The 20251-nt window shown below is 39.5% G+C and overlaps 1 protein-coding gene across 1 annotated transcript in view; it reads left to right on the forward strand.

Moving 5' to 3' along the window:
- LOC124777131 (transcription factor Adf-1-like) overlaps nucleotides 1-20251 on the forward strand; it is a 122426-nt gene that overhangs the window by 44129 nt on the left and 58046 nt on the right. The window lies entirely within an intron of this gene.

Below are 20251 nucleotides of genomic sequence, written 5' to 3' on the forward strand. Positions count from 1 at the left end.
GTCGAAGGGGGAGTTCTATGTTTGCATTTTTGGACAACCAACAAATATATCAACATTTTAAGTCCATAATACAGACATTTACATTTACTAAACAGTTTATTTACATCTTTCTGTTAACAAATGATCTTTCAAAATCCAAGGGTATGGTGTAGTGACTCTATACCATCACTACACCATTTTATGCAACCATTATGGAAACATATTTTCTTTTGTAACCCTTGGTACTTTAATGAATTTCATTTATAGCTGAAAGAGTTTTGTCTCTAGTTTACTCAATGGTTATTTACTCACTTTCACTTTACTTATTGCCACATAGAGTGTAAGAATATTTAAATTGTTAAATTTGTCTGGAAATAGTTACTTTGGCACTGAAGCAAAAGTTCACTTCAGCATTTCTATTACATAAATCATATGGTACTTCTATCTCACTTTGAAAGTTACTTCACAAAAATTATTTTCAGTCATTTATTCAAAGACGAAAATTTGTGCTTGTAGACACTGAATAAAACACTTCAAATAGTTTCACAAAAGGTTTACTCGGAGTAATCAAACACTAAGCAAGGACCCTATATAGATTAATGACTAGGAATAAAATAACAGGATAAACCAAATTTTATTTTTAACACAATAATTATCCAAAAAACTTAATTTTGAATTAATAATTCACGCTTCTACAATTCTAATAATACCGTTCATAACCTGTTGGCTGTGGGTGTTGGGTGTGGTGGATAGTAATGTCTGCTTCATTTTCCATGGTATGGCATACACGTTTATTGAAGTTTGGGCTAATTAGTTCTTCTTTCCGTTGTTTTAACGTCCTTAACGTAGCCCAAAAACTTCTACCAAAGCTGTAATAATTCAGCAGTCGTCATCCGAGGCTATTGTGGAACAATTTACAGGACAGGCATCGTCAGCTCTGTCCGACTGTTCATTCTTTCACTGCTGCCTACAGACAACTGCTTCTCGTTCCTGCTCACACTACAGGTAGTGCACCAAGAACCCAAGCCATCTTTTACACTTCCGACAGTAACTTCCATACAGTACAAAAGCAATCCATCTTTTGAATAACACTTTATCCCTAAGTGTGTACCATATGATACAAATGAGAACTTGCACATATATATAAAATTAAACACACAAACATTTTCATTTCTCTAATCTTTGACAAAATATTATTTAGTAAATTATACATTTTATATTTTTCTTTACATAGGTTACAAATAAATGCACTGTGACATCACATATACCACACTTTTCAAATTGTCTCTGCACATCACAGTTACATTATAAAAAATTTTAATTGCAAAGAACTTTTATAGATCTAGATAACTGAATAACAGTATTATAACCGGTCAACTTGATTGTGTAGTTCGGTAAACTGGTGACAACGAACAATTTCTGTGGGTTACTCTGTAATGACAGACCTGATCTCTGAAATAAAAATCCACATATAGTCTCCCTACAGGAAAGCAGGTAAACATAAATAATAATGTAAGATATCTGTATCATCCAAGAAATAACAACACTGATGTATATGTGGAGATGTAGCACCTTGTATTTGGATAGTCTTTGATTTTTCGAATTTTTCTTACAATTACTGTGTTGTCATACTAAAAATGTTTATAATTATTATTCGTGCAGTCCAAGCTGCCACTCATTGCTGATGGAAAAGACGGTGAAGGAAATTCTTATTTACAGTCGCTCCCATCTGCCACCACACCAAGTGCCTGCTTTGATTCTACGAATAATATGTAAATATTTCTGCAGATCCTCTGCGTAGAAACTTTGTAACCACTGTTGAAATCAGTAATTCACGTCTTTGTATTAATTTTGTAAAAATTGTAGTTACAGTGTGCCACCTTGTAACATATCTATATTGTTTCAACAGGACCATTCTAACACTGTTTTCAAATGATGTAGACGGATCAAGGAGGTGAAGAGCACAAAATGCATCTTATATTGAAAGAAAAACCACGATTTGTGACTTAAGGTTCGGTTTTCCTCTTTTAACAAAATAGTGCAGTCACGGCTATAACAGTGACTACAATAGTCCACATTAAAATAAGGAAGTAGGCAGCATTTTATCCTTATTTGTGACTTTATAAGTTCGAATCTACTTACTGAACAACCATTGGTCCGAGTAGGCCTTTAAGGCGCAACTGTACAGACTAACCTGCCATATCATCCTGAAAACATAGGTGTCACCACATGCAAATATGGAATGTCATGAGGTCAGCACACCGCTCTCCCACCAGTTTCAGTTTTCGTGACTTTGCCACTGCTCCTCAATTGGTCAGACAAGTTCTGAATGCTCCCCGCCGGCCAACAGCGATTGGCACACCCCGACAGTCATCCATACAACTGCTAGCCAAGTCCGACAGCACGTACCTTTGGTTATCCGTCGGCGAATTATCACTTAATATCTTATTAAAAAATTATGATACAGTTTCCAACGACGACGGAAGGCTGACAACATGCAGGATATTACAGTTTTCCTGAGTTGTGAGAATCTAGCACAACTGAAATGGTCGGCCGAAGAAAGGTTAACAAACAACAGCGTATTTTGCGTTGCTGCGCATTACACGTTGTATTAAATTTAAAGATGATGATGGAAATACAATAAGATAAAGCAGTTATATAGCAACAGAATTCTCTAACGGTACATGTGGAACTATATATTGCCAGCAAGCGGTACATTCTATGAGGTAATAGACGAGTTGTGGCTGCCTGAAAATATTCTAAGTTCAGAGCTGGCAAGGCCGCACGGGCCGCTCGGCCAGGAAAGACAGTAACAGCATGCTTATAAATATATTTATTCTTCTATGTCTTTGTTTATATCCGATGTATACTATTCAAGAAGAAATTGGTCAGATATTTACTGTGTTTTAGAAATCACTGCGGCATTAGGCTACTGACCTACTTTTGTTGCTGTTCCTTTGATATATGTTTATTTAACGTGTTTATGTACTTAATAATGTGTGTTAGAGCGTGTTTATGGTCCAGCGGTAGGGGTATTTATTTAATTTCAAGTTATTTAAATGTAAATCCAGTATTTTGTATGTGTTTCAATATGTTTGTGAGTGTGCGTTGTCTTGGAGACATTGCAGGACTGCCTTAGCTAATCACAGCGTTCATTACTACAGTAGGCGACTGCCGAGGTCCATGGAGAGACTGTATGGAAGTGGGGGAGGAGCATTGGGTGTGCACAGGACACGGGGCGTGCTGGACAGGAAGGTTCGATGGACGGTCGCAGGAAATACTTGGAGAGTGTTGAGCAGTTTGCGCGTGGTCGCTCGAGATAGAAATATTTTGAAGTGCCGACTTGTGCACTTGTGAAATTTCCGTGGATTCTGCAGTGAAGACGTAGTATGCGTTTAGAAGTGGATGTCCCGCAAGTTTTGTTGTCGCTCATAACTAATTACGTGAAGTAGGAATCTATTGTTTCTCTGTTATTCAACATATATTTTATTTAATTGCTGGTCCATCGAAGCCAATAATTGTTTTACAGTAATAAATGGCATTCTTAAAGGTACTGTAAAACACTTATTGGCTTCGATGGACCAGCAATTAAATAAAATATAAGTTGAATAACAGAGAAACAAATGGCATTCTTAAAGGTACTTCTGCTATCGTACTCATCATTTAAAGTCTATGTTACATTTAAAATTCACAGTTGCCAAGTGATACGAACCCTTCTTTTTTTTTTTTTTTTTTTTTTTTTTTTTTTTTTTTTTTTTTTTTTTTTTTTTTTTTTTTTTTTTGAAGTCCGCACTTTTGAAAGGAACCTTCGACCACTCATTTCATGTGTATATTCATATTGTATACTGTAGACTCAGCAGTATTTGGCTTGTAATGCAGCAACTACGTATCCCAGCCCCTAGACAACGAAACCAGCCAAAACTTTTAATATTTCAACTCTGAGTTCAGCGTACGTAGTTGAGGGTCACATTTTTTATTCGAAAGCTCGAAATTCTAAAACACATGAAAGAACATGCTCAGACTAGTCTTAAATAAATTGAAAATTAGCACTTTCTTTCGCTGACCCCTTCAATTAGTACCAGTAAATCTTCTGTTCTTTAGAAACACTACATTGCTTTCTTGTATACATTACTTCTGCACTTATTTTCTATCACTCGGTGTTGCACCTTCATCCATATACTCGATTGTTTCACAACTACCACGTTTGATTTCTATACAACACCACGTACCACAAGTTTAATTTCAACAGCTTCTTTCCGAAGTATACGACAGTACTAGTATGAACACAGTTGTTTCGGTATTAATCCTTATACCTATCGCTGTGTGCTCGATGTTACGAACTTCTCCCAGAGAGTTAAACTAACTGCCAGTTCGGGACTAAGATCGGAGCCCGTTTCTTTTGTCAGGAACGCTCTCATCGACTGAGGCATTGTAACACAGTTATTGATTTACCGACGGTGGTCTTGCCTAAACTATCTTTCTTTTGTTACCTAATGTTTTTGTATAACTATGCTCTTTATTGTAACATCGATGTAAATGTTTGTTCGTTATTTGTGATAATTTATGTAATTCTAATTAATCTTTGAATATAATTTCAAAAGTAATGCGCTCTAAAAGAATGTAAAACTAAAAATTTAATTCCAATACTGCTTCATGCATAGGGAAAGTAGGTTTATAATCAATTATAACTTGGAGGGAAATCCCTCTGCAGTGGAATCGGCAAGGAAGGATTTGGAAAGGTGGATCTGGCGATCGAACTACAAGGCTCCTGTGTGGCATGCATCAATCGGTGGCTAGCAAGCAATGAGTGCCCATCTTGTGAACTGAAAGAGACGAGAAGAATTGCAAGATTATATAATATATCCTCGGATGCGGAAGTAATGCGGCTTATTATTCGTGACATACTTTGGTTAGCTCTGTACAGTCAAAATCGAACGCAAAGAAGACAATTTTCAGAGCCTGTTACACAGGAAGAGCCATGTATACTTTTAACGTTATTTTTTGAATAGAAAAGGAGATCGACGCTGCCACCACCTTCATCTCACATTAGCAGCTGAATACTGTGCAACTGCATGGAGCACTGATATGGTTTCGCGTTCAGTAATAATTTTGTGTTCTGTTAACTTTGTGTTGAGTCACCGTATTTGATCTTTAGTCTTTTGCCTGGACGGGGTCCTATCCCAAGTGCTACCATAAATCCGAGCATCCCGTTTTACTGAGCTGGAAAGCAATTATATTCCTTTACAAAAGCTACAAAACTTTGTGAAGTTTTGAAATACTCCTATAGTTTTCATGAATTGGCAGTTAAAGCATTCATTTCAATAATTCTTTCAACTGAAACAATGGTGTTTACTGCTTCATGTGTAATGTAGTTAACAGTTTTTCCCATTTTGCGTTATGGCTCTGAGCGCTATGGGACTTAACATCTGAGGTCATCAGTCCCCTAGAACTAAGAAGTACTTAAACCTAACTAATCTAAGGACATCAGACACATCCATGCCCGAGGCAGGATTCGAACCTGCGACCGTAGCGGTCGCGCTGTTTCACACTGAAGCGCCTAGAACCTCTTGGCCACCGCGGCCGGCTTTTGTGTTATAACTAAAGTGTTCAGTCACGATCCGTATCTACCGCTAAATTAGTTTCTGGGTCCCCAGGCAATTTTTTGAGCCGAATTTAAATGTCATATTACAATAACAGCTATCAAAAGTAAGCAACTGGCTACAATTATTTAAACTATACTAGATACAGGTGCCACCCATTCTATTTAAGCTAAATAATGGAAGATAGTGAATATTCCTTAAGCATGCAAATAACATTCAGTACAAAAGATATTATTAATTCATAACTATTTCAGAAGAAATAGTTTCCTACAGTCAACCTGACAAAAGAAGCTCTTGTCCACGTCAGTAGTGCTCCAGCATTAGCAACCATTCACCTATAATTAACATTATTTTCCTACTGTAATGTACAAATAGTAAACGTTATTGTTAGCCAATTGTTGTCTGGACAAATTAACACTTTTCCAGTGTATTTCAAGTCAATTCAATAACTTGCTAAATTGTGCTGCTGTCCTATATATCAGCAGAACAAAAGATTGGTATCAAGTAAAGTCAACCGTCATAGTTAACTTTTTTTTGAATCGTGCTAGTACTGAGAACAGCTTTGCCTAATTAGGCTGGCGACCGTTTCTTGTCATGTAATTACAAATTGCTTCATTACTAATAGAGCATCAGTTCGATTCCTATTTGTTTTCCTATTGTTTCCTTTAGATAACAGTCTTCTCAGAATCTAAAAATAGTCCGATATGTTTCCATTACACACAGTTACTGTTACAAAAATCCTTGCACAGATGTAACATTATCGGCATAGCACTAATATAATAGCAGCCGGTAATGTTATACAGTCACTCATAACATACTGCAAAACTTCATTCTGCCAGTGTCTATCTTTCACTTAAGAAATTAATTTTTATGTAACAACAAGAGCCTCTGATAAAACTTTTTTTTCAGCAATTTCGACACAACTGTCATTATCTGGCAACAAAACATGATTATTGTGTGTATCGATGCTGGTGGCTAATAAAATCTTGTTTTATCAGCAGAACCTTCTGCTACACAAAAATTACTTTCTTTCACCACTTACGAGCTGCGGGGCACCATTTACAGAAAATATATCTTCCTCATTCCCTGTTAAAGAAAGGTACAAGACTTCACTATGATCCTGCCAGTTGTCAGTGAAAAAGGTAAGTGGTGCTGCTGATAGTTTACATGGGTGATAAAATGTCTTTATCAATAGCAGAGTCAACAATAATTTGCTTCACGAATCTTCAGATAGAAGTGACAGATATTCACTGTGACACAGAATGTAGCTCATGAGGACTGTAGTAATTTTAAACTTTAATAAAATGATAGCTAGATTATCCGAAAAAATAAATAAATCTAACAGTCTAAGAACTTCAGCTGCCTAACCTTAAAAGTCTGAAATATGTGTGGAAAGTGGCAGAAATTAAAGTTCGAAAGGAATAGACGAAATTTAGATGTAGCAGAACATAATGCACTAAAATAAAAAGAAAGAAATTGTTTCATATCTTGTAAATGCAATGTAAATCCCATCAACAGCGTATATTTAGAGCTGTTTGATCAGAAAGTTACACATTGCATGGGTGGGTGAGTGAAGAATGATTACAGCTCTTTTATTCATAACCATTCTCAAGGGGAGGAATCACTGGCGTCTCCTGACATCTCGAAGTACGAGCTGTTTATTCATCACCAATCTCTCAAGGATTTCCCCGAATGCCTATGATACTACTAAGCCACAGATACAGAGCTGCTGAGTGCAACGGGAAACATTGCGTTCTCAGCAGTCACTTTATACCTTCGGTGTGTTTGGTCGTTATACTGTACACGGGAAATCTGGCTTGCCCTAGCATAGTGACGGTTCACGCAGCTATGCAGTCAAGGTGGAAGCGGATTTTCGCAGTAAAGTGCCTAAATAATGCCCCCAATCTTCTCTTTCACGGTTCCTCTTACAATCCTCATCGATCAGAAGAGGGATAACACCGTGCGTAGGTTCTGGTAACACTTTCCAATACAGAACTATGGCAGCAGTGTATCAGCCCCACATCCATCGACAAGTCCCACAAGGATGCCTACACACCGTTTTGCACAACTCGTTGAGAACACTAATTACCATTTGTCTCTGGCCGAAGAAGAGCTGCGATGGCTTCCTGGGTGTGTAGTCGATTTAAGACCTAGAGCCATTGCAGCGGACTTGGATGAACACGACCATGCTATGCTGTAAGTGTATACTTATATACAGGCTGGTCAGAAGATGTCTGAAACGCTTGTATGGATGGTGCAAGGCTGTACTGAGACATAAATGTTATGGAAAAAAATCTATATGTTTCGTCGTTTCCAAGTTATTTAGCATTAAAATTAGCCAATAGGGGGGTGTCCTGCGCTCACATTCAAGCGGCCTTCCAGGGGCGATGTTGTCCAACGAGTGCTTTGTTTGGTTAGCTGGAACTATAATTTGCCAGCGTGACGACCTGAATGGCTAACTTCTGTGCTAAATAACGCGGAAACCGCGCAGCATATCGAATTTTTCCCTTAACATTTATGTCTCAGTACAACCTGCCCTGCGACATCCCCACAAGCGTTTCTGACATTTTCTGACAACCCTGTACATATCTTTGGATCAAAAGGCATTAAAAGAGAGATGTGGATAAATAAGTGATATGACTTAACCGTTTTCCTCTCCAGGAACTGGGATCTTCTTAAATTCAATCGGAGTCAATATAGCGCTACATGTCGGAGGAGGTCGGAGGAGGAAGGAATAGAGAGAGAGAGAGAGGCGGGAGTGGGGGGGGAGGGGATGAAGACTTAAACAGGTGGAGGAGCAGTTGTATAGAGAGGGGGTGATGAGGTCTAGTTGAAAGATGTAGAGGGGTAATGGGCAGCTAGAAAATGAAGAGCGGAAGGAAGACGTGGCCAGAAGAGGACGAAGGAGGAGCTGAGAAGAGAAGGGGGTGGGGGAAAGAGGAGATGGAGAGAAAGGGATGAGGAGGAGGTGGACAGAGAGTAGGAGGGAGGAGATCAGTAGAGACACGGCAAGGACGAGGAGATAAGCTAATAGAGGGGGGAGGGGGGGGCGGAGATATGTATAATACATGTACCATATGCTTATGGCCCAGACGAAGCTCACGGTAAAAGGATAGTAGTGCTAAAATTATGTAAACTAATAATGTGTTTCTGGCCCTAATTTATTTGTTATGAAGAAAACAGTAAAAAATTTTGAAAAACAGGCATTGAAGGTGCTGGATCAATTGAAATAACCAGAGGCAGATGAGAGTTACAGTGGGAGAATCAGGCAACATGTGAAATCCGGTAAAAGAATACAATACAAGATGAATGGATGCCTACGTTAAATGAAATGCAGTTAATAGACGACCAAATAGCCAAAAACACAAAGACACAAGTCGAAATTCTTGAATAAAACATGATATAATTGTTCTAATTAACGAAAGAACAAAATACAGAAACGCAGCAAACAAAACAGGCAAAAGGACAGAAAGATTTCTAAAAAATATGACTGAAAGGAAGGACTAAAATTCAAAGCAGGGAGAAATGTAAGGCTATAGGAGCAACATGACTAGGGAAAGGTAGATGAAACCTATGGAAAAATAAAAACCCTTAGAGAAAATAGAAGCACAAAAGCAGAAGGACTTTTATGAATATTAAGAGCCCAGGTGGCAAGCCCGTACTAAGCAAAGAAGAGGGAAGCTGAAAGATCCTTTCACCTTGAATTGTAATTCCACTGTTGAACCTTCCATTTATTTCCGTCATTGCTTCTTCTATGTGCAAATTGAACGGCAGCAGCGAACCCTGTCTTACACCTGTTCTAACACGAGCACTTCGGTTTTGGTCTTTCACTCTTATTGTTCCATCTTGGCCTTTGCACATGTCGTACACTACCAGCCTCACCCTATAGCTTACCCCAGTTTACCTCAGAATTTTGAACATCTTCCACCATTTCACATTGTCGAACGCTTTTTCTAAGTCGACGAATGCTATGGACATGTACAAAATTGTTGGCTTATGTCTCGGGTCCTTCGCCCGACGTTCGTTTGATTATTTTTCTGACGTTTCCCCATCACGAGTGGCTGGCGTTGTCTATGTTTCACCCTCCATTGCTGGTGGTGGACTGGAGCCGAACTCGCGGCCGCGGACCATATGTACCCAGCCAGCCAACGTCCGAGGGCTTCTCCGCGGTCATTTCCGGTGCGGTACTCTTGCTACCCACGACGTTCGTTCGCTGCAGCAGGACCCGTTTACCATGAAGATTTCTTATTTGTTGTTGAAACTAATCTCGTGTTCAAGTATTTCTATAGCTTCTCTGAACAAGGGGGTGTGATAGTTCTTCTCCACAGCCAGAACTTCCGTGTCGGCGAAGTCACTACGTGGGCGATCTCACACAGCACGGCCTATTTCTCCACCTGCCCCAACCTGCAATTTCACTTATGTTCTGTGATCCTGCTGTTGATTGATCGCCCAGTAATTCCAGCATAAACTTTTCACCATGTGCATGTTATGAGGTATATTCCCGACGTTGCAAGTGGGTCCCTTTTCTCCTTTGTCGATGTGAGGCACTCTTTGATCTTCTTTGTCGGTTTATAAATAGCCTTCAGGCCGTGTTTGCGCAATATACAACCGATTATGTCCGTCTCTCTGGGAATGTATGGCAGAAAGGCCATACCCGAAATTTCTTTTTCTGATTTGTCACTTCCCGGAGTGTTTGGCCCTGTTCTTCTAATATAACTTGTGGGGCTGCCATTGCTGCTCAGAACACTTTCCAACTGTTCTATTTGGCGTTTGAGGTGCTGCGGCTTATATATTCGTTTTAATCATGCCTCTTTCTCGGGTGGTGATTTGATAGTTTGTGCAGGTATCACTCCGTGTGTGTCGGTTTTCGGTATACGCTGTGTCCCAGGTTTTCACCACCCTTGTGGCCATGAAATCTAGTAATGGTAGTTTTTTCTCCTTTTCTACTTCCATGGTAAATTTTATGTTGGCATGGAGGCTGTTCAAGTGTCTTTGGAAGTCACTGAGCTGATCTTCACTATGGCTTCACAAAATGAAGGTATCACTGACGTATCTGTGCCACACCTTAGATTTTCAAGGTTCCAAGTCCAGTCCCTGTGCTTCGAAATGTTCCATCAAGAAGTCGGCCGCCACTGGACTAAGAGGACTACACATGGCGACGCCTTCCAGCTGTTTGTAGAAGTTGCCATTCCACGTGAAATAGTTCACGATGAGACATGTATGAAATACCTTTATGATGTCTCGTGAGAAAATGGAAGCGATGTGCTCCAGAGACTCACTGAGGGAGACTTCCGTAAATAAAGAAACAACATCAAAGCTGACCAGTATGTCGTTTGGTGCGAGTTTTACTTTCTTCAACCTCTCAATGAAATGTCCTGAGTCCTTTATGTATGTGTCAGCAGTCTTCCCCACGTGCTACTGGAGCAGAGAGGACAAGTATTTTGCCAGGATATACGTCGGTGAGCTGGAGCTCTAACCATCGGTCTTAGTGGAAAGTTATTTGTATGGATCTTAGGTAATCCGTACAGCCGAGCTGGAGGGCTTCTTTGTTGCGGAGGTTACTCCCTATGTCCTCCGTCAGGAAAGACGCCTTGATTAACCGATTCATATTCCATGTGATACGCTGCGTCGGATCTGCGCATACTTTTCGGTACGTAGTTGGATCTAATAGGTCCCGTATCTTCTGCTCATACTCTTCGTCTTCATAACGACTGTCGCATTTCCCTTATCAGCAGGCAGTATCAATATACTCTTATCGCAGGCCGGTGTGGCCGAGCGGTTCTAGGCGCTTCAGTCTGGAAACGCACGACCGCTACGGTCAGAGGTTCGAATTCTGCCTCGGGCATGGCTGTGTATGACGTCCTTACGTTAGATACGTTTAAGGAGTTCTAAGTTCTAGAGGAGTGATGACCTCAGATGTTAAGTCCCACAGAGCTCAGAGCCATTTGAACCATACTCTTATGGGTGTTAAGGTTCCTAATAGCTTGTACCTCTTCTTTCTTCAAGCTGCAAGCTGGTAGTTGCCAGGCGCAGTATCCTGGCTGTTTCAGTGCGTATTTCCTCTGCCCTTTCACAAGAATGGGTCAGAATAGTTGCTTCGGTATTGGAATGATGTCCCCCACTGGTATAGTTCTCGGGATGATAGCGAAATTCCCTCATTTTTGAAGGACGGACAGTACCTCTTCGGTCGACTGTCATTCAGTGAACTTAACCATTGAGTGTGGCATGTCGGGAATCGCCTTATCAGTCTGCTTCCGGCATCTTGCTAGGACATGATCGACAGCATCTTCCACAGGACCATGCAGAACGAACTCGAGCGCTGCACTGAGCGGCAGAAGAAAAAGTTTGCCACATGCCGGAAGCAGACTGTGTTTCTGTGTTCCTGAATTCCCCTGAACGTTTTTATACTTCTGTCATCAATCAGCTGAAGTATTTCTTCTGTAAACCATTGTTTCTTCGCAGTTACTTTCTTTGTACCTATATTTTTTCCCTGCTTCTGTAATTGCCCTTTTGAGAGATGTCCATTCCTTTTCAACTTAACTGCCTACGAGCTATTCCTTATCGCAGCATCTATTGCCTTAGAGAACTTCAAGCGTACTTCTTTATTTCTTAGTACTTCCGTATCCCACTTCTTTGCGTATTGATTCTTCCTGAGCTGACTTTTCGTCACTAATAAACTGTGATCTGGGTCTGTATCTGTCCCTGCGTACGACTTACAATCCAATATCTGATTTCAGAATCTCTGCCTGACCGTGATGTAATCTAACTGGAATCTTCCAGTGATTTCCAGCCTTTTCCAAGTATACCTCCTGCTCTTGTGGTTCTTGAATAGAGTACTCACTATTACTTACTCAAATTTATTACAGAACTCATTTAGTTTTTCTTCTCTTTCATTCCTAGTAACAAGCCCAAATTCTCCCGTAATAGTTTTTTCTACTCCATTCCCTACAGTCGCATTCCAGTCCACAACGGCTATCACATTTTCACCTCGCATTACGTACTGCATTACACGTTCAATATCCTCATATACTTTTTCTGTCTCTTCTTCTTCTGCTTGCGTCTTTGGCATGTACACCTGAACTATGGATGTCGGTTTGCTCTCGATTCTGAACTGAACTGTCCACGGTAACACACTCTCTGCCCTACCTTCCTATTCATAAGAAAACCTTTTTCCTTTATACCATTTTCTGCTGCTGTTGATATAATCCTATACTCATCTTAACCAGAAGTCCTTGTCTTCTTTCCATTTCACGTCACTAACTGGCACTATATCTGGATGAGCCTTTGCGTTTCCCTTGTCAGATTTTGTAGCTTCTCTACCACGTTCAAACTTATGACATTCCACTCCCTGACACGTAGAACGTTATTCTTTCGCTGGTTATTCAATCTCTTTTTCTCATGGTCACTTTACCCTTGGCAGTCCCCTCCTGGAGATCCGAATGGTTAACTATTGTTGACTATTTTTCCAAGGGAGAGATCATCATAACACTTTTTTCAATTACAGGCCACGTATCCTGTGGATATACATTATGTGTCTTTAATACAATGTTTCCATTGCCTCCTGCATCCTCATGCCGTTGGTCATTGCTGACAGTTATGCCTTTAGGGGCAGTTTCCAACCCCATGAACAAGACAATGCCTGAACCTCTGACCGCTCCTCCGCCCTCTTTGACAAAGCTGTTGGCCGAATGAGGGTAACTTCATCCTCCGGAAGTCATCGGCCACAAATGCTGAATTTTATCCAAAATCCGACGGGGTTCTAACTCGGGACAGAGCACGTTTTGAGTACTAATCGAACACGCTACCTCCAGACCATGTGCTACTACCTAGGCAGCGAAATAACCCATGATGAACGGAGCAAGGAAGAAATTTGAGGAAGAATTTTCTGAGAATGTACATTTGGAGCACAGAATTGTGTGGTAGTGAGACAAGGACTGTGGGAATACCAGAAAAGAACAGATTCAAAGCTTTTCAGATGTGGTGCTACAGAATAATGTTGAAAGTTAGACGGATTGATAAGGTAAGGGAAGTTGAGGTTCTCCGCATAATCGCCTAGGAAAGGTATATCTGAAAAATACAGACAAAAAGACGGAACTGGATAGCAGTATATATTTTAAGACATCAGGGAATAAATTCCATGGTTCTAGAGGAAGTGATAGGGGATAAAACTGTAAAGGAAGAGATATTGGAATACATCAAGAAAATAGTTGAGGTCGTAGGTTGCAAGTGCAACACTGAGTTGAAAATGATTTCATAGGAGAGGAATTCGTGGCGGGCCTCATGAAACCAGCCAGAAGACTGACGACAAAAAAATAAATAAAGAAATAAAATGGAGCAAGCTAATATGGAAACAAGGAAAAATTTGGAAAGGGAATTGTAGTTGAGGAAGAGGTAATAAAAACCTTGAACTATGCCGATGACCTGGCAAATTCGTCCCAGATTGGAAAGGACTTGGCAGATCTGTTAAATGAAACGGACACAGTCTCGAAAAGAAGGTGCAACATGAAAATCAATAAAAGTAAAATAAGGTTAACGGAATATATTCCAATTATATCAGGTTAAACTTACGGAATTAGATTAGGAAGTGAGACACTAAAACTGCAAATGAATTTTGTTATTTTTGTAGTAAAATTACTGACGATGACGAATTAGAGTTATTATTATACGCAGACTTGCAATGTTAGGAAAAGCGATTCCTAAAAAGCATAGAATATAAAATATAAGAATCAAGAGGATATTTCTGAGGATATTTTTCTGGAGTAGCGTTGGAGTAGCATTGTACAGAAGTGACATGGGAAATAATCAGATTAGACGTTGAAATACAGAACGATTAAATGGTAGACCGAATAACTAATGAGGAACTCAACTGAACTGGAGAAGAAGAAATTTAAGAGTTTTGATTTCCAGTAGCAGCCTCATATTACATAAAAATATTTTTTGCTGTGAGCCACACGTAGGTTAGCTTGAACTACAGGAAAGATCAGTGAATAAAAAATTTGGCACTCATATTCATATTTATTGTATTGTAATATGTACTTTGCATATAATATTGAAATATGCTTAACACATAAATATTAAAGTAATTCTAGTAATCCTCCAGAAACAATAAGCGGATGGTTATTAGTCGATCGTGGTATAATAATGTTTGGGTGGTTTTTCTCAAATTTCGTCCTCGTGGCACAAAATGTTCTTATCCCCTGTTGGATGGGCTTATGGCACTGTTGAGTAAGAATTAGCCTTTGACCGGTATTATAATAACATATTTATAATCTGAGGGAGTAACACAAGATACCTATGAAAATGGGAATGAAATCAATATAAATATATTCGACCAACTAACGATTCAATACTAATAATAAAGTGGGACTGTGGATTTGCGTTGATGCAAATATTTTTAGTTTATTTAATTTTGCAAACTAGTCCCTGTGAAATACCGTCGTCACAAACGGGTTTCTTTATTCTGAAACATACATAAAACATTAACGATCCAATGTTTGAAACAAATTTTCAAAAAATTAAGAAAAATTAAAATAAATGAAACCTGAGCCTCTCACTAAGCGTTTTCTTCCAGTTTGTTCTTCCCTGACTAAGAGAAAATACTCCATGTATCACGCACAGCCTGGATGGCCTCCCCATCAACATGCGGTAACTTGGAAATGCCGTGAGATTCAGCTCACATTGAAGACCGCTCGCCGTTACGGTGCTACCTCATTAATTCCAGTCAAAGCCAACCGGTTACGTTATTCATGTTTCCTTATTGTTATGTTCGTTCAGCAAGTTAGATTACTTAGCTGCGTTTTCAGTTACATACTTTCATTTTTGTACTCAGTCTACGGTGCTGACATGTTTCATCGAAACTCTGTGTCGGGAAGACAGCTTTCATTAATATTCCTTCAAGATATTCCCATAAGTTGGCACCAGATTAACCTTATTCTTCTGAATTTCTTACAAAAAGAAGCTCATTGCCTTTGCTTCACGAAATTTAACTGAATTCCCTTGTCTGGACTTATTTTCGTGGCATTTACTGTCTTTGTCGACTGTCTTTCTAAGTCATACGCTACTTGATTTCTCAGCTCTATTTGATGTTCTATTCAAATGTATCCCAGTTTGCTTTCCCAAGATTATAATTCACTTAATTACACACTGTGAAGAGTGTAAAGTTTTTTTATTATTGTCTTTCTTGGGTCTAGGCGAAAAGTACGTTTACAGGCTGTTTCCTTCTCCTGTTTCGCATTAGGTTACTTGCTGTCGGCACCGATAGGGTCTAAAGCAACGCCAATACGTACAACTGATGGAAATGAATAGAAAAACGTCCGGAGTCAATTGTTCTTACCGTGCTCTCCAACGAGCCATGATGTTATGTTTGGAGACAATAATTTTTTTGGTTCGGAAGGAGGAGTTCCACAGTTGTTTAGCTCGTATTTTATTTATTTGTTTCTTTAGTCAGCCGTCAAAGACCACGATAGGCTTGCAACCATTATAACAGCTGTTCATAGAATTTCTTTTGTTTAGTTTTATGCGGATGTTTTTCACTAATGCACTGTGTCTGCCACAGTGTTCATCTGAGCTAATATCACCATCTACTCGTATCACAACTCGTGAAGTCTGAAAAGTCACTACAGATATTCCGAATATGTCTCGGTTTTGAACGTCTTCTAGTTGAAAACTTATTTACATAAACCTTTTTCGACGTTTATCTAAGAGAGCATTCATGTTTCCGGTTTTCCTGAAATATACTGAAGATACGTTTCGTCCTGTTGGAAATATTCATTCTTCTCAAATGACCATAAATCGTATTACGATTTTGAAAATTGCGTTCGTATTTGTTTCTGTTTTAGAATATGTTCCTTATATGCAGTTTTTTGACTAATCGAACGTTGTTCATATATATAGCGAAGCTATAGACCTGGAACCCAGATGTGTTGCAGAGTTAGTTAGACCCATGTTGATATCTGATTCCAGCTCGAAATCTAGGCTGTTTATAGGAGTACACTTCGTAATGGGGCTGCCAACCCGAAACTAGTAGCCAAAAAAGAAAAATATAAGTAAATAAAATACAAACCACATGTAGCTGCGGAACTTCAGTTTCCAAAACAAATACTTTGTCACCTACGAACCTGTAAATAGAATTCCCCGTCGAAAATAATGAAGGTCATGAGACACTAAGGTTTTGTCGGTCCTGCATGGTAGTAGCACCAACTTAGCTCAATGTAACTTGAATCGTTTAATTGTTTCTGTGTCCACTGTTGAAGAGGCTCATTCAAGAATGGTAAGCACATTAAATAACGTGGAATTATTAGTTACATATATCAGTAACATAAAAAACATCGACAGAGAACTAAATTTTCATAATAATTTGATTCGTAAATTACGTTCTCAATGTGTATGTGCTTCACACTAGTGGACAAAAATAAGTCTGAAGCGATAATGTGAAGCATCACTTACGCACATGCAGATACTTTCACTCAGGGAGAGAGTGACATGTTGTTTCACCCCTTGTGTTGGGTACGTAAACATCCTAAAATTTCCAGGTTGTCGTCGACGAGCACATCTCATACACTGACTTTCATATAAGTAACATTTTCTACCAGCTGGAAGTTGAATGCTACTAGTGAAGGCACACTGCCTTGTTCAACACACTGTAAGTAGAATGTTACTTCATTAAAAAACACAAACTCAGGCACAAACGCCCACGCACAAACTCACACGTGCGCACTAGCACACACAAGCACACACACACACGCACTAGTGTGCATGTGCGCACAAGTCTTTGCGTTCACACGCACACATGAACAATTAAAGGAAGACTCACACTTGCGCAAACAGTGCACACATAAATAAACAAACGAACACATACACGTACACGCACACACGTGTGCATACACACACACACACACACACACACACACACACACACACACACACACACACACGCACACACCATTCAAATAGAATAAAATTAAGCAAACAGTTCTTAAAATCCCAGCCATACTTTTTTGGAGGTAATGAAGTTTTCTATATTATGCTCTCTTTGTTTGCAGATCACGTGGAAGAAAAATAGCTATGACTCAAACCAGTGTTAACTAAGTACATATGAAAAACTGGCTGTTTTCATATTTGTGAATAATTTATTCAAAACTGAAGTTCTATATTTTCTGACAGTATAAAGTTACTTTTCCTTTTATGTAGTAAGAAGATGATACAAAAGAAACCACTGTCGATTCTGAACTCAGTGATAGGTCTTCGCGAATAAGAAAGAATTATGTTTGCTCAAGGAGGAACCCATCCAAAAACAAATTTCATTTGTAACCAAACACGAATAAAACCTGAAGAGACAATAATTTCTTTTGCGAATATTTTTGCTTGGACAGTTGTAATAGTTTTCTTCAAATACTGATGAGTCTCAGTCGAAAGCTGTGCAAAGGAAATAACTTTTCAATTTATTAATTATTTTTTTCGTGCCTTCTCTTGTTACTTCCTTATGTTTTCTCACCGTAGCCGCAATTGTATGGACGTGTGTAAATGTGTAAATTATTTACTCTACTTTTAACTTTTTTCTGACTTTAATGATATATGCCATCCTTCGGAAGTATTGGTTTATATACACATACAGGACATCCTTGGGAAGTATCGGTGAATTTTGTTTCATGATCAGAATTAGCCGGCTTGGACGTGATCTGCTTGATCGCCATTACGATTATCTCATTAACTATTACCTGTAATAGCAGAGTATGCCGAGCGGTTCTAGGCGCTTCAGTCCGGAACCGCGCTGCTGCTACGGTCCCAGGTTCGAATCCTGCCTCGGGTAGTCCCATAGTGCTTAGAGCCATTTGAGCAGAGTGTGATTGCTATATTACGTAGAAAGTTTGATTCACCATAAGATTGGCGTACATACCTAAGACACACGTTCACAGAATAATTAACCAAGCCAGCTAATTCTAATTCGTAATATTTCGTGTTTCCAATGTTTGGTGTGAACGGTTATTGTAAACTGTGTGTTAAAAAACGCGTTACAAACCTCAACGTCAAGATGAGTGAAGATAAATATGTTTAACGACTCATCGACGCTAAGATCGTTACAGACGACGTACAAGCTCAGTTTTTCATGAAGGAAGTGGAAGGAAATCGGTCATGCACTTTAGAGAAAATCATGGATAAACTGAACACGGATGACTCGAAGGGTATATCAACCACCGATTTCCTGCATGCAGGTCCAGTGGATTACCACTGATTTAGAGCCTGGCAAGATAACAATGTTCTCTCAAGGTGATATATGAACAAACTTTAGAGCTTTCAAAACTTCCGTTATTTCAGGCGTAATTAACTAGATTCCCTTTAGAAACTTGTGATTAAATTTGCGCACGAATTCCAAAGTGCTTAGCCTACTTCCTCCTCATTCCTTTAATCGTCTGTATGAAGTATCTTTTGCCGGTTGGTTTGGAGTTACGGCAGCTCCACTGGAACTAGTTAAAGTAAATGAGAGATAACATCTTACGTCGGGCACAGTGAGTCTGTAGCAGTAACTTTGTTCAGACATGAGCCGAACTCTCTCAGCGACTGGCGAGAGCTGCCTTCATGTTTCCCATTGTAGCGTGAGGTATATCCTTGAAAATCAGCACTCAGATATCCAGCAAATTATGAACACTCCTGGATGCTAAATAGCAGGGCGTACTCCGAAAATGGAGATCTTTCGGTTAAAAACTTTAAACCTAAATTGTACCGCGTAAATGCTGGAATAGACGTTCTTTACTTTTCACGATCAGTTCATTAGCTTGCTATGGTACTACAGCGTCTTGCTATGTGTTTTATTAAGTGCTCGTAGTAAGCCCACCAGCAGCCTGTGTTTCCATGGTTCAAGTATGACGATACCTTTTTTGAGGCGTCATCAGTCTTCCGTTTGGTTTAATACGACCCGCCATGATTTACTGTTCTGTGCCAACCTCTTCACCTCATGTCAGAGTCACACTTTGTTAATAGCCGGATTAATGAGAATATGAAATTTTTCTTTGGTAACATAATTATCTGGTGCTTTCCATATAGGAATTACATGGATGAGCGTGTCTACTGTCATAGTTTAGAACCACTCTACCACGGAAATAGGATCGACTGTTCTCGCGTTACACGTTACACGCTGCATATCATCATTTTGGGTCGTGTGATCATGTGTACGCACTTGAGAGTTAGTTGTAATGACCAGCATTAATTCCTCGATTCTCAAGACGAGAGTCGCCGATGCGTTTAGTGATTATTATGTCAGCGGCGGGTGAGATACACTTGCAAAAGGGAAGCATGTTGGATGGGACATCGTGAGTTAAGCCGCTTATACAGGGTTGCGGCAGCGTTCATAGTAGGATATTAAAAACATACTACCAGGTAGTAACTGTAATTTATTTATTACCTCTTATGGCAATTAATAGTTAAAGGTATGCCATTTACTAATGGGTAAGTCATTGTCCATTGCGTGGATTACTTTTTCAATATGACTCCGTCAAATGATGCTCCCTCTGAACAACACACCCATCTAGGCAGCGTAGAAACTTTCCATAACTCGGCGTAACGTATTCACTGGGACAATGCCGACGGCAGTTCTGATGCAGTCCTTCAACTCAGGAATGGTGGCACAACGTGTTCGAAACACTTCTTGCTTCAGGTAGCCCCAAAGGAAGAAGTCT

The sequence above is a fragment of the Schistocerca piceifrons genome, chromosome 1 (assembly GCF_021461385.2).
Source record: "Schistocerca piceifrons isolate TAMUIC-IGC-003096 chromosome 1, iqSchPice1.1, whole genome shotgun sequence".
Lineage (NCBI taxonomy): Eukaryota > Metazoa > Arthropoda > Insecta > Orthoptera > Acrididae > Schistocerca > Schistocerca piceifrons.